At 41.6% G+C, this 15,959-nt stretch overlaps 1 long non-coding RNA gene across 1 annotated transcript; it reads left to right on the forward strand.

Annotated features, from left to right (window-relative positions):
* Positions 1-1,172: 1,172 nt before the first annotated feature.
* LOC131197012 (uncharacterized) lies at positions 1,173-12,606 on the forward strand. Its single transcript, XR_009154861.1, has 3 exons — positions 1,173-1,227; positions 6,687-6,823; positions 12,447-12,606. It is a non-coding gene; the product is annotated as an uncharacterized LOC131197012 (long non-coding RNA).
* The last annotated feature ends 3,353 nt before the right edge of the window (positions 12,607-15,959 follow it).

Here is a 15,959-nt window from a genome sequence, read left to right on the forward strand (position 1 = left end):
ATCGCTTACGCCAGGAAGATCCCTTGGGTGTTTTTGCAACGCACGGGAGAGGACTTTTAAAAAATAGGTGTGAGAGTGCATAAAATATCCTGTCCCAAAGGTCAGGATAATGCACAAGGCAGTTGCTCTCTCTTTGCCTTTATCATTTCCGCCTTGTAGCCAAAAGGCCGAGGCTCGTTGTCAGGGGGACGGATGGGAGACCAAGCGGAGTTTTTTTTTAAGGGGCGGTAGTTATTCAGAGAAAGCTACAGAGGGCGCTGTGCCGCTTCCATCTGGAGCTGTAGATTGACCCCAGAGGGTGGCGTTTGGGAAGAGTTTCTAATAACAAAAAACGGGACCGCTTAACCCATTTTTGCGGGTCAGGGCACAACCGAAGGATCCCACTTAGGAGAAGCGGGGAAGCAGTGGTTGGATGCGTGTGTATGTACACTCCAAGACTGGGATGGGCTGCAAAGGTACAAGGAAGAAAGCACCCAACCGGTCACCTGAAAAGCAGTTTTATTAAGAATCATGCCATCAGCCTAATCCGGAGCGCATCGTTGAATTAACGCTGCTGGGCGGTCATTCGCCTTCATCTCCTGCAAAGGTCTTTCCCCGATTTCTCCGGGCTTGAGCCCACGCGAGGTTTGTGCCTAAGCGTAGCCGTTCCCGAGTGAAAAAGCATGTGCCGGCTTAGAGCCCCGCCAGCACCTCCCTACCTCAGCCTGCCTTTCGGTGCCTGTTCCTTGACCTGTTCAAGGGATCGAAGGCTTGGAAAAGCAGGAATGAGCGAGACCCACGGCTGTAAGGCCATGGATGATGCGAGGAATCCACCTGCTGCCCCTTCCACTTCCCTTGCGCTTTAGGACTTTGGTTCACCTACCTGAGCTGCAATTCTCCCTCTGACCAGGAGACAGCAGCAAAGAGTCCGACCGGGCCGGGTCTCTCTGCAGCCACCTAGTGGCCGCCCGCACGTGGGCCGCAGCACCCCAACTGGAGAAAAAAGAAAAGAAGAAACGAGGCAGTGAGGGAAGAGCCGTCGCCTTCAGGGAAGCGGAACATCCTCTTGTTCTCGCTGTTTTCCACTTTCATGCTGCTAGTGAGGGAGACCGTGCACAAGAGAGACTGTGTGTGTGAGAGAGAGAGAAGAGAAAGAAAGAGAGGCGGGGACGGAGGTCTTTTGGAGGGAGGAAGCGAAAGTGCGTGCGAGCGAGCGAGCGAGCGAAAGAGACTGTCGGGCGAGTACCGGTACTTATCTTCCCAAGAGGGATGTGAGGGGTGGGGGGTTACTGAGTTATCTCATCAAGGGAGTGGGGGGGGAGGGTCCTAAATTGCTCACCAAGAGGTTTACCTATGTGTATGTTTGTGGGTTTTTTTTACCAAGGGTGGGGGGATTTGAGAAGTTTGCTTTGGGACCCAGAAACCTTTGTGCACCAAGTGGCATCACAACTACCTCCTTGCCCCACAGACTTCTCCAACCCTGCAAGGCTTATAAATAGCTCACTTCACAGGGTTGTTTTTGTTATGGGGAAAATTGGAGGAGGAGGGAATATTAGATATGTTAGTTGCCTTGAGTTATTCATAAAAAATAATAAAGGCAGGATATAAAATCAAATAAACAAACAGATTCCAGCCCTGAGAGAGGAATGGGAAATACCATGTCACTCCTGTCTGTTTGTGCATCGGTCACATAACTGAGCACTTGGGGGGATCCTTGCCCATTTTCACATCGCTAATGCCAGATCAAACAGATTTTCAGTCTAATCCATTCAGCAAGACATCTTGTTCCCCAAAGTCCTTTCACCTTTGATTGGTGAGATTCTGAGGACTGGCATCTATCTTAACCACACCAAGAAGGAGAGGGACAGGATTTATGATGGATGACTTTGTCTTGGTGCTCAGTCTGCAAATGTCTTAACATTTACACACACACACACACACACACACACACACATTTCCCGTTTAAATCACTGGTACTCTTCTTGCCATACAAGGATGCTCAGATTTGGAGGGTTAATGTTGATGGTGCTCAGAGAATGATGCCAGTTTAGGGGCATAGGGCTAATTAGCAGGATGTTAGAAAAGTTGGCATGACTGGGTACCCTGCAGCACAGGTCCAGTTCGTGCAATTCTTCAGTGCAGAGAAGGCTTCTGCATCCATTAGGAAGGTGATATTAGGAAGATAAAACAGTTTTGCTTCTTCCGAAAGGCCCAAACAATTGTTTTTATTAACTATTGTTCTCCCCCAAATAAACAAAAAAATAACACCATCAGCAATGCAACACAATCTTATTACAGTTGCCAAAAAAGTTTTTGGAACCTCTTTGCTGACATCTAGCAGTGGTTGGGATCTTTTGTAGGTCTGCTACTGTTTACATTTAACCCAAAGTAGGCAATCTCATGCTGCTCCATCACAATAGGGTTTCCTCCTTGAGCAAGGAGTTGGACTAGAAGACCTTCAGGGTCCCTTCCAAGTCTGTTATTCTATTATTCTGTTAATTCTGAAATGCTGGCTGGGAATGACAACGCTTTGTGATCCAGAGCAGGGGTCTCCAACTTTGGCAACTTTAAGCCTGGAGGACTTCAACTCCCAGCAAAGCTGGCTGGGGATTTCTGGGAGTTGAAGCCCTCCAGGCTTAAAGTTGCCAAGGTTGGAGACCCCTGATCCAGAGACCACCAAAGGCTCCACGAATTGTGAATGGCTGTTTCAAAACATGGGACTTTCATCAGCTCCTGTTTCTCTCCACATTTTTTATTTATTTATTTATTTATTTAGTCACAACAGTATATATAAGCATAAGCATGAAATAACTATACGACATATAAGCATATATATAAGTATAAGCATGAAATAATTATACGAGTTGGATACGATCGAGGGGAACGGTAGGACAGGAACGGTAGGCATGCTGGTGCTCTTATACACGCCCCTTACAGACCTCTTAGGAATGGGGTGAGGTCAATAGTAGATAGTCTTTGAAACTAAACATTTTTATTTCCCAAAGAAACAGTGAATTAGTTTTCTATGCAGATAGTCCTCAATTTATGATCACAATTGGGGCGGAACAGTTGCTTAACCAGGCAGTTGTTAAGTGACTCACACCTAATCTTGCAACCTTTTTTTGCTGTGGATGTTAAGTGAGTCACTATGGTGGCTAAGCAAATCCAGCTTCCCCCATTGGTTTTGCTTATCAGAAGCTCCCTTGAAAAGTTGCAAATGGCAATCACATGACCTCAGGGTGCTGCATCCATCATAAATACACACCCAATTGTTGAGCACCTGAATTTTGATCACATGTGACAGTCGTAAGTGTGAGGACCAGTTATAAATCACTTTTTTCAGTGCTGTCCTAACTTGGAACAATTATTAAATGTATGGTCATAAATCAAGGACTACCTACCCTGTTTCCCTCAAAATAAGACATCCCCTGAAAATAAGCCCAATCGGGCTTTTGAGCACATGGCAATAAGACCAAGCGCTTATTTCAGGGTTCAGAAAAATATAAAACGGGTCTTATTTTCAGGGAAACGCGATATATTATTATTAGGCAGCCTTTGGCAGGATGGATCAACTATTTTGACCCTTTGTCTCCTTTGAAGGTGTTGCAACTTTGGGATGGAAATTTCCTTTTTCTTGCTGATACTTCTGTACTCCCCCTTTCCTTTCCTTTCCTTTCCTTTCCTTTCCTTTCCTTTCCTTTCCTTTCCTTTCCTTTCCTTTCCTTTCCTTTCCTTTCCTTTCCTTTCCTTTCCTTCCTCCTTCCTTCCTTCCCTTCCTTCCTTCCCTCCTTCCTACCTTTCCTTCCTTCCCTCCTTTCTTTTCCTTCCCTTCCCTTCCCTTTCCTCCCTTCCCTTCCCTTCCCTCATAGCATCTGCAACACTTGTCTGAAATGGTATGGGGGCTCCTGCTTACGTGGGGGGGTAGGGTTGGACTAGAAGACCTCCAAGGTCCCTTCCAGCTCTATTCTGATGGATAAACAAACACAACATTAGAACTGGGAAGTTTAAAGAGGGAGGCTAGAATAGGAGGAGCGTTTTAGCTGAGTCCTTCTAACAGCAGCAGGAAAGCAGAACAGCTTAGAAAAACAAAGAACTCCCTTCTCTATTCATGACGCTCGACTTTTGCTGGCAGGGAACAAGGGAATGGGAAAGAAAAGGAGAAAAAAATAGAAACAAGAGAATGAAAATTGCCAGGATTCCAGCTGCCTTTAATGAGGGAGCTCCATCCCATGTTTTAGGGAAAAAGGAAACCAGACTAATAAATTGAGGCAGGATAAAACTCCTACTTCATTCTCTGAATAGAAGAAAAGCACTTACAGAAAACCAGAACAGGTATCGGAACTCTTAACTTCTGAATACTTGCAAATCTGAAGAGAGGAAAGGCAACATGACACACAAAAATGTTACCCTAAGGAAAACAACACCCTGCATAAATGTTGCAGGGATTGGGGGGGGGAAAGGCAGCATAGCCACTTGGGGTTATTATGTTGGATTTCTGCAGGAATTTTGCAGATAGAATTCATAAATTGGGGACTACATCCTACTCCCATTTGCTCATATATCTTTCCTGGAGATTCTCTATAGGCTTTCTGCCTTCTTCCAAGGTTATTGTTCTCCAAGTGTAATCATTTGTGCACACACCCATTCAGAAAAGGAAGGGACTGTGCTGGCACTATGGGGAAAAAAAACCTGATCCTCACTGAAATCGCTTTCAGTGTATCTTCCATCTTTGTGCCTTTTTCTTTTGTGCTTCCTGATTTATATGTATGGGAGCTACAGGGAGATTGGAAAGGCTCTAGTACCATAGGTGAGGTGGTGTGTGATTGCAAGTGTGTGTGTGTGTGTGCGTGTGTGCATGCGCGCACATGTGTGCTATCCCTTAGAAGGACCCACAAGCCTGGTTATGATCTTGCAAAGTGAGGCGACTGCCACACTTCTATGCAAGCAAAACATGTGCTTCTGGTGATAAATGTCTACTGACACATGGGCTATAAAATAAATTCAGCCATGCAAGCAATCCTTTGAGAAGTAGATATTGATACGGCCTTTAGACATTTACAGATGCATGTATTCATGACTGCTACATGCATACACTATCATAGTGGGAGAGCACCAGGCTGTTCAGACCCATGCTTAAATCTAGCGTTCCTGTTTCCAGAGATAATTAAGCCAAGCCAAGTGCCAATGGGTGCACCCTCTAGACTTAAAATAAGCACCTCCCTTTTTGGTTTGGCACCAGCATCTGTCTTCTGGACTGTACGAGTAATTCTCAATTTATGACTGATTGCTTAGTGACAGGTTAAAATTAAGACAGACCCAAAAGCTACTTACAATCCCATTTCAAAGATACAGTGCCACATAACACATAACCCCCCAGAGTCACATGATCACATTCTTGGCGCTTGGCAATCAGCCCACATTTACGGAGGTTTGCAGTGTGTCATGGTCACATGACCACAATTTATGATGGTTTTGTCAGAAACCAGCATTTACTTCCGGTTTCTGGCAAAAACTGCTGCAGAGTGAACAGCGGATTTGCTTAACCATTACTCCAGAAAGGTTCATAAAATTGGCTCCGGTCACATGGTGGTTCATTTTATGACTGTCACCAGTTGCAGGGATCAATTATAGTTGTAACTTGGGGACTACCTATACCGATTCGCTGTATGAACGATTCATCTAGCTGTTATGACCTATTGCCATTGCTGGAACTAAATGCTGTTAATTTGGTTTTAATTACTAAATTTTAATTTTAATTTTAATTTTAAAATTAATTTTTTAAATTATCACATGCTACTCAATTATTTATTTATATTGCATGCTACTCAATTATTGAGAAGTAAAATAAGAGTTTGCAATGGTCGTTCCCTTTTCAGATTAACTACCAATCAGTTTGGGGTGATCTTGAACTCCAGTTTTTAAGAAAAACTGAGGGTAGTTTCCTATTCTTTTCTCTAGATGCCATTTATAAAACACTATTATGTCTCCCTATGCCCTATTTATTAAGTAATGCTTTTTGTTGTCCCTGGCTTCATTAAATCACACTTAAATTCAAAGAATCAGCCAGCTTCTAGATCAAAGATCTACATCTAAAAACTATTTCCTTCTCATACGCAATATTCCACGGAGATGTAAGCCTGTCTTATAGAAAAAGTATTCACCAGTTTGTCATACGAACATTTCTAAAAAACATATAAGCTCATTTCCAGGTTCCTAGGTACATCAAGGCAAGCAGGAACTGTTTGCAGTATATGTACAATTAAATATATGCATGCCAGAAAGTAAAGATTCTGATTTGCACATACTTTCAAACATAAATACGAGACACTATTAAAATACAAAGATTTAATTGAAGGACTTCAGTGTGCACCATTTTACAACTTCATGTCCATCTCCCCCTTTTTCCATCTCTCTCCAGCCCCATTAAGTGAATTTTTAGGGACAATATGTTCTTTGTTGCTGAGGGAACATTTTGTTGCAAAAGATGTACAGTATTCTAATTTGGTTCCTCCCTCCAGTATCACTCTAATACAATTAAGATGTCCATATCCAGAGAAAACCAACAGGCAAAGGCGCAATGGCTAATAATTTAAACAAACAATATATTTCTAGTTGACAAGAGAAAATTATTTGAACCAACTTACCAGGATCAGTCTTGTTTCTGGTACAAATTCTGGTATAAATTTTGCTTTCTTCTGTCTTTACAGGTACCAAAATTATTGCAAACCAACCAAGCTACAGGCCAATTCTCTGGAATATTCCAAGAAATCCTGGAAGTTTCAGTGATTCAACCATCACTCTGAAAATTGTGTGTCTTCATTGGTGCTCAAGAGAAAAAACACAGGTACTTAGAGGCACTTTTCTCCGTTAGCTGGAAGGAGGGATAATTTGAAACAGACTTGAAGAAGGCCTGGCATCTCAGCATGGTTTGGCTCCATCAACCCTTCACCATTGTGGTTCCCAGCCTCTTTTCCTTTAACTGCACAAAAGTCACCAGAGTCTTGATCTGGCTCTCATTCAGAATGCTCCTTTACTCCCTTTTATTTTTATTTCTCACACTACCAATGTTCACTAATATTTCCTAGGAGATATTGTATGTGGCAATTGACACCCCCTTTTATTGCTCTTCCACAAGCAGCATGAGATGCCATTTGGCCTCGAAGGTCTCTGTGGTACTGAACACGGAAGAAAATGATTCATTTATTCCTCCCAGCCACCCTTAATGATGTTGCCATTGCCATTGGCCATGGCTGCCTGGGTAAAATTAATGTTTCCCTGCTTTTTAAACCCTTTGTTAATTGCTTTTCTGGATGTGCTCTGCTCCGCATGAATGCGACCAAAACAACTATTGTGCTCGGAGATCTTTGGGTTTTCTGCAAGAGTAATGAGAACAACCCAGTGGGTTTCACAGGGAGAAAATCCACGTGGCTAAGGCAGATCCGGCAGTCTAATTGAAAATGAGAATGGTTAGACCCTGGATTTTCTGGGGCAGGAAACAGATGGGCTTCTTCAGTGCAGGGAGAGGAATAAAGTATCTTACTGACTGGTTCACAAAGGAGGGGGTTAGCTCCCTTTCAAACATTCGTTCCACCTGAATGGTTGCTAACAGCTCTATTATGAAAGAAAGCAACTCTGCCCAGGTTCTCACAAGCTGCCTCACTGTCTTGCATAGGATATCGATAGGCCTGGTGCCCTGGCTCAGGTTTTAAAGATGGGACACATGGCTGTGAAATGTCAGATATGGCAACACCACCAACTAAGCACTAGTAAAGGAACCTTCCAGAGAAAGAAGGAAAGTTTTAACATGTAGAAGGCTTCAAAGTCTCTTTCTCTCTCTCAAAAGAAGGAAAAAAATCTGGTAGCACCTACTTGTCTTGGATTACAACTCCTATAAACACCAGTCTGCATGATTATGAGATCTGTAGTCCAAAGCATGGAAAAGACCAGACTGGCTATTCTACAGAGTCTCTATTAGTGTTGAACAGGTAGTCCTTGACATATGACTGCAATGGAGACTGCCCATTATAGTTGTACATCAGGAATCATAAACTGACCGTCCTGATTTTAAAAACTTTTTTGCAGCAGTTTTTAAAGTGAACACAGCAGTCCTAAAACGAATGGGGATGTGTGTCATTAGACTGGCGCAGTTTTTCTGAAAGGCAGAAGTAATGTAAAATGTGGTCACATGACCATGGGTTGTTGCAAAAGGATGTAAATTTGGTTGTGTTGCTGAGTGCTCAAAGTGCAGTCACGTGACCATAGTGTGTTTGTGAGAGAGTGTGGGGGGAGGGAGAGAAGGAGGTGGAGAGAGAGTGAGTCAGAATTTCAGAATCTGGTCATAACTCCCTTTTTCCAGGTAAGTTATAACTTCAAATAGTTGCTAAGTGACCGGTTGTAAGTTGAGGACTTACCTGTAATACGTAAATGAAGTAATGGCGTGATTTGATTACTTTCTAAAATATAGAACACATAAGGGTCAGCTGTGACACATTTTAGTGAAGTGTGTCAAGGAAAAACAGGCTCAGGTCAAGATCAGGCAAGCTGCAAACTTGACATGGAAATAAGAAATAAACAAAGCATGGATGGAATTTAGAGAATGCCCTCTTTTCAGTTACCAGGTAGCTAATAATGAAAGAAATGTGCAGAAATTATCTTGCTCTTTTTATTTCCTTGCCAACCTCTTACCTAGAAAACCTTTAAGCGTTTTCCCGTCCACTTGTTAACTGGTGTATGAGTTATATCCCCCTGCCTGCATTTGAAATGCTTAAGTATATTCACGCACACATTTGCAGTGGAAGTACTGGAAGAAACTAGAGACTAATTTTGAGGTTGAACTGCCCTCTGTTGCCCACAGCAGAGACTGCAAATGCAAGGGGGGAAATCATTTTTAATGATTGGAAAGGAGCAAATGTAGATATTTGATGAAGTGCCTCAAGATTCTTCCCTAAGCAAGAATTGCTTCACATTCAATGCTGGGTAATAAATTCCGTTGAAGTGCATATGTAACTGTCATATGATTATCATAAATGCATGCACTTTACATGCAAGTACATATAAATACATGTAGTTGAGAGGAATACTCATCTTCGTGGGTGTGGGGGGAGTGAGTTTGGATGTTTACAACTTTGTAGACAGTGTGTTGCATGGGTCATCACTTATGCATAGAGACTCTGGGAAGCGAAGTTAAATAGCTCCTAGAAAACACTGCTAACTGCCAAGCTGATAATAAGCACAATCTTACAAGGTGATGTGGATATTACCTGCAGTTTGTAAGCAGGTAAATAGAAAACAAACAAAGGCCAAAGGATTGGAAAAGATCAATTTATTTTCCAGTACCAAAAAGATAGTACTGAATACAGCTCAAACTACTGAACAACTGCACGATTTTACATATGATCATGGTGAAGATTTTACAATCTAGACTTCAATAAAACAAGGAATTAGAAGTCTGTTAAGTTGGGTTCAAGAGACGCAGGAGCACCTTAGTTCACACTGTTAATACCTGATGGATAAAGAAGAGGTTTCTATTTTGTTTCTACTCCATTGATAGTACAATGTCTGTTGACTGTATAGATCACAATAAGCTCGGGATATCTATGAAATACACGGGTGTCCCAGGGTACCTCATCTACCCATTAAAGAATTTGTACAATGATCAGGAAACAAAAGAATGGAACAATTAGTCCTTGACTTACGAGCACAATTGGGACCAGAATTTCCATTACCAAGCAATGTGATTGTTTAGTGAGTTGTGCCCAATTTTACAAGCTTATTTGTATGCTATGGATATTAAACGAATCACTGCAGTTCTTTAGTGAATCTCCTGGTTGTTAAGCGAATCTAGCTTTTTCCTATTGACTTTGCTTATCAGAAACTAGCTGGAAAGGTCAGAAACGGCAATCGCATAACCTCGGGACACTGCAACCATTATAAAAACATACAGAATAACAGAGTTGGAAGGGATCTTGGAGGTCTTCTAGTCCAACCCCCTGCCCAGGCAAGAAACCCTATAACATTTCAGACAAATGGTTGTCCGATCTCTTCATAAAAATCTCAATTGATGGAGCATCCACAATTTCTGAAGGCAAGCCATTCCACTCCTGGTTAATTGTTCTCACAGTCAGGACATTTCTCCTTAGTTCTAGGTTGGTTGTCTCTGTAATTAGTTTCCATCATTGTTTCTTGTTCTGCCTTCAGGTGCTTTGGAGAAAATAGCTTCTTTGTGCCAGCCCTTTAGAAACTGGAACATTGCTATCATGTCACCCCGATCTTTCTTTTCATTAGATTAGACGTAACCGGTTCCTACAACTGTTCTTCATATGTTTTAGCCTCCAGTCCCCTAATCACCTTTGTTGTTCAGTTGCCAAGCAGCCGAATTTTGATCATATTACCATGAGGATGCTATAATGGTCATAAGTGCAAGGACCAGTTGCAAGTCATTTTTTTCAGGGCTGTTGTAATTTCAAATGATCACTAAATAAGTGATTATAAGGACTACCTGTAAATGGAAAAGAAGTGTACCTTATACAATCACTTTATTTATCTAAGTTACATGCATAATACATGCAGAGATGTTGGACTAAAAGAATTAGAAATTGGAACTAAAATTGTTGGGAGAAACATTCACAGCATGAGATATCCTGACTATACCAGTTTGATGGCTGGAAGCCAAGAACATAAGGAATCTCTTTTGAAGGTGAAGAAGAAAATGAAAAAAATTGGGCGACTGCTGAAATTAAAGAAACCTGAGATTGCATGAAAAGGCAACATCAATACAATAAAAAGGTGGAAAAGAAGCTGAAGCAGTAACAGATGTTTACCTTCCTAGGCTCAAAATTTGACAAGAATGGGGGCTGTGTAGCCATTAATTAAAACAGATGTCTGTAACTCAGAAGAAAAACAGATCTGGACAAAATATTATAGTTTAGAACCATCACGCTGAGAACAAAGTTTTTGTTGTCAAACCTGTGGTTGTAAGATACAGCTGCGAAAGTTGGACCCTCTCGAGAACCGAACAAAGAAAAATGGATATCTTTAATTGTGATGCTGGAGAAATACCTTGGACCACAAGAAGAACCTATTATTCAATATTAGATGAAGGAACAACCAGATCACATCACTGGAAACACCAACAATGAAGTTAAAGCATAAATATTTTGCACACATAATGACTAGCAAAAGACCCCTGATGCTTGGAAAAATCCAAAGCAATTTGGATGCAAGAGACAATCAATAGACAAGATGGTGGCTAGACTCCATTGTTGATAAAGAGTCAGAAGTGGCTAAAACACAACAAAGATAATCATATATGATATGCCAAGCTTGGAGCTCAAACAAACAGCCCATATATCAGGGGTGGTATTCAGCAGGTTCTGATAGGTTCTGGAGAACCGGTAGTGGAAATTTTGAGTAGTTTGGAGAACCGGCAAACACCACCTCTGGCTAGCCCCAGAGTGGGGTGAGAATGGAGATTTTACAATATCCTTTCCCCAGCAGTGGGGAGGGAATGGGGATGGAATGGGGATTTTGCAGTATCCTTCCCCTGCCATGTCCACCAAGCCACACCCACAGAATCAGTAGTAAAAAAATTTGAATTCCACCATTGCCATATATGATAGCGTTCAAAAAGGAATGAATGAAATCATGATGATTTCCATACAGAAGTGCCTTCCTTATATGATCTTCTTCAAAGAGAAATGGCCTTTAAAGGCACTTAGACTTGATCCTCCTCATTCCCATTGTAAGTACTTCTAGCTGATTTCAGCAAACATATTTTTGGAATAGTCTCTTAAACAGAACGCCCCTTTATTCTACCCACTTTCGTTTTTTCCCCATCAGACCCTTTCAACTCTTCTTAATGACAGGCTTTTTAGTTCTTGAGCAGCTCTCAGAGCTGAGAGGCTATATTCCAGTTTTTTCACTAAGAGAAGTAACTGGCCCATGTTCAGATTTAAGTCCAAATAAGCACCAGGTTTCGCACTGTGATTGCTTGTATTGTCACAAGGGGGTTCTGATTGGATTGATAGTACCGCAAGTCCTTACATTCATTCTTTTTCCTAAATAAGAAGACAATATCTCATTCAAATATTTCATTGGAAACAAGAAACAAACAGCTTCAAGTATTGGTAATTGTCAAAATGGTGTCCTGAAAAATTTATATCCTGGAGAATGTCTATATAGCCTTAGTGAGTTGCTTTTAGTAATATAGCAGAGTTTCTCAAACTTGAGTAATTGGCTGGCTGGGAAATTCTGGAAGTTCAAAATTACACATCTTAAAGTTCCCAAGGTTGAGAAACGCTGGACGATAAAGCTATCAGGAGAAATGTAGATGGTGAAGTGTTCCACATCAGGAATATTCATGTAGCGATGGAAACACCTTTAAAAAACTTTAAATCCTGATTTGAAATTGGTAGACACTAGCAAAAATAACCTTCTCCTTTTCTCCTAAAAACTGATGTGAATTGCAGCTTTGTGAACATGCACTGAGATTCAAGATTCCTGGACTTCCTTGAGGGCAGGTAAGTAGGTCAAGAACTAATACATCTAAGGGACTTCCAGATTCATCACTGTTGTGTCTTTTCTACCGATCAACAAAAGAGTTAAAGGTAGGTTTTCCTGCCTCTTGCTTTACTAAAAATTTATAGAAGACAGTGAGACAATAGTAGGTTTGGGCTTAGGGTCCTCTCAATTAAACTGTATCACCTTGTGGGTGTGAGGAGGTGTGTCTTCTCTGTCACTGCCCTGTTGTCTGGAACAGCATCTTCCCAAAAGATATGCAAACCCCTCCCCCATCTCTTTAATACCTGGGTTTGTTCCCAGACTGGGGTTAGTGTGTCTGTAGAACTCCTGTTTCGCTTTTATTGTTATGGTTGTTTTTAGCTCAGACTGCCATGTCTTGTTTTCATGTTTTTAAACTGTTTTTTTATTTATTAGAATTTTATCCTGTCTCTGGATATTTTTATCCTGTCCTGCCTTTATCACTTTGTAAGGAACTAAAAGTGGTGAACATGCACAATATTTCTTGCCTCCTCCTGTTTTCCCTACAACAGCAATCCTGTGAGGTGGGTTGGACTGAAAGAATGGCTGGCCCAAGGTCATCCAGCTGGCTGATACTTAAGATGGGACTAGAACTCACATTCTCCTGGTTTCTAGGCTAGAATCTTAACTATTACACCACACTGGCTCTTTTAGTTGTATATTTGGATACGATACTACCCGGAGTTTTTGGAGTGAGTAGCTGAGGATTACTGTTTGAATGTCCAACCACATCAGCTGCAACTTCTTTATGTTGCTCTGTGTTTTTCAGGAGGTGGTCCATATGCCTTATTTATTTATTGTTATTGTTGTTAGTTGCAAGTCGTGTATGACCCATCGCAACCCCATGGATAATGTCCTCCAGGCTTTCCTATCCTCCACCATCCTCTGGAGTCCATTTAAGCTCACACTTACTGCTTCAGTGACTCCATCCAGCCACCTCATTCTCTGTCGTCCCCTTCTTCTTTTGCCCTCAATCTTTCCCAGCATTAGGCTCTTCTCCAGTAAGTCCTTCCTTCTCATTAGGTGGGCAAAGTATTTGAGTTTCATCTTCAGGATCTGGCCTTCTAAAGAGCAGTCAGGGTTGATTTCCTCTAGGACTGACTGGTTTGATAGCCTTGCAGTCCAAGGGACTCACAGGAATCTTCTCCAGCACCAGAGTTCAAAGGCCTCAATAGAATAGAATAGAATAGAATAGAATAGAATAGAATAGAATAGAATAGAATAGAATAGAATTTTTATTGGCCAAGTGTGATTGGACACACAAGGAATTTGTCTTGGTGCATATGCTCTCAGTGTACATAAAAGAAAAGATACCTTCATCAAGGTACAACACTTACAACACTTAATGATGGTCATAGGGTGCAAATTTAACACTTAATGATACAACACTTAATGATAATCATAGGGTACAAATAAGCAATCAGGAAACAATCAATATCAATATAAATCATATGGATTACCAGCAACAAAGTTACAGTCATACAGTCATGTGGAAAGAGATTGGTGATGGGAATGATGAGAAGATTAATAGTGCAGATTTAGTAAATAGTTTGACAATGTTGAGGGAATTATTTGTTTAGCAGACTGATGGCATTCGGGGGAAAAACTGTTCTTGTGTCTAGTTGTTCTGGTGTGCAGTGCTCTATAGTGTCGTTTTGAGGGTAGGAGTGAAACAGTTTATGTCCAGGATGTGCGGGATCTGTAAATATTTTCACGGCCCTCTTCTTGATTCGTGCAGTATACAGGTCCTCAATGGAAGGCAGGTTGGTAGCAATTATTTTTTCTGCAGTTCTAATTATCCTCTGAAGTCTGTGTCTGTCTTGTTGGGTTACAGAACCAAACCAGACAGTTATAGAGGTGCAAATGACAGACTCAATAATTCCTCTGTAGAATTGGATCAGCAGCTCCTTGGGCAGTTTGAGCTTTCTGAGTTGGCGCAGAAAGAACATTCTTTGCTGTCATTTTTTAATGATGTTTTTGATGTTAGCTTGATGTTCCATTTTAGATCTTGCGATCTGGTAGAGCCTAGAAATTTGAAGGTTTCTACTGTTGATACTGTGTTGTCTTGTATTGTGAGAGGTGGAAGTATGGAAGGGTTTCTCCTAAAGTCTACCACCATTTCTACGGTTTTGAGTGTGTTCAGTTCCAGATTGTTCTGGTTGCACCACGAGGCTACTTGTTCAACCTCCCGTCTGTATGCAGATTCATCATTGTCTCGAATGAGACCGATCACTGTTGTGTCATCTGCAAACTTTAGTAATTTAACAGATGGATCGTTGGAGATGCAGTCATTGGTATACAGAGGGAAGAGAAGTGGGGAGAGCACACAGCCTTGAGGGGGCCCTGTGCTAATTGTATAGGTATCTGATGTGATCCTGCTTAGCTTCACCTGCTGCTTCCTGTTTGTTAGGAAGCTTGTGATCCACTTACAAGTCTGTTCAGGTACCTGTAGCTGGTTTAGCTTAGTTAGAAGAGTGTTTGGGATAATGGTATTGAATGCTGAACTAAAATCTACAAAGAGGACCCTTGGAGATTCAAGATGTTGTAGGATGTAGTGCAGAGCCATATTAACAGCATCATCTGTTGATCTATTTGCTCGGTATGCAAATTGCAAGGGGTCTAACAGCAGATCCGTGATGGTTTTCAAGTGGGACAGCACTAGCCTTTCAAAGGTTTTCATGACTACAGATGTTAAAGCAACTTGTCTGTAGTCATTCAGTTCCTTGATCGTGGGCTTCTTCGGCACTGGGATGATGGTAGAGCGTTAGAAGCAAGAAGGAACATAGCACATCTCTAGTGATTTACTGAAGATATGGGTGAAGATGGGGTCCAATTGGTCAGCACAGACTTTTAAGCAAGAAGGAGTTATCTTGTCTGGGCCTGGAGCTTTTCCTGGCTTTTGTCTGTGAAATAGGTCCTGCACTTCCTTTTCTGTGATCACTAGGGGTTGTGAACCCAATGGGATGGGGTCAGTTGTAGGAGGTTTGGCTGTTGTTGGTGTGTCTGAGATGGGGGTTGTGGAGATAGGTGACTGTAGTTTGCTTTCAAACCTGCAATAAAACACATTCAGGTCATCTGCCAGTTGTTGATTTCCTTCAGCCTGGGAAGGAGGTTTGCCGTAGCCAGTGATATTTTTAAGTGTTTTCCACATGTTTGCTGGTTCATTTGCTGAAAACTGATTCTTTAGCTTTTCAGAGTAGCTTCTTTTTGCTGCTCTGATCTCCCTTGTTAGTACATTTCTGGCCTGATTGTACAGCATTTTATCACCTTTTCTGTAGGCTTCCTCTTTGGAATGACGTAGCTGCTTAAGTTTAGGTGTGAACCAAGGTTTGTTGTTACTGTATATTTGCAAGTTCCTTGTCAGTACACATAGGTCTTCACAGAAGCTGACATATGATGTTACAGTATCTGTGAGTTCATCCAGGTCTGCGGAGGTATCTTTG

Source organism: Ahaetulla prasina, chromosome 4, assembly GCF_028640845.1.
Source record: "Ahaetulla prasina isolate Xishuangbanna chromosome 4, ASM2864084v1, whole genome shotgun sequence".
Classification (NCBI taxonomy): domain Eukaryota; kingdom Metazoa; phylum Chordata; class Lepidosauria; order Squamata; family Colubridae; genus Ahaetulla; species Ahaetulla prasina.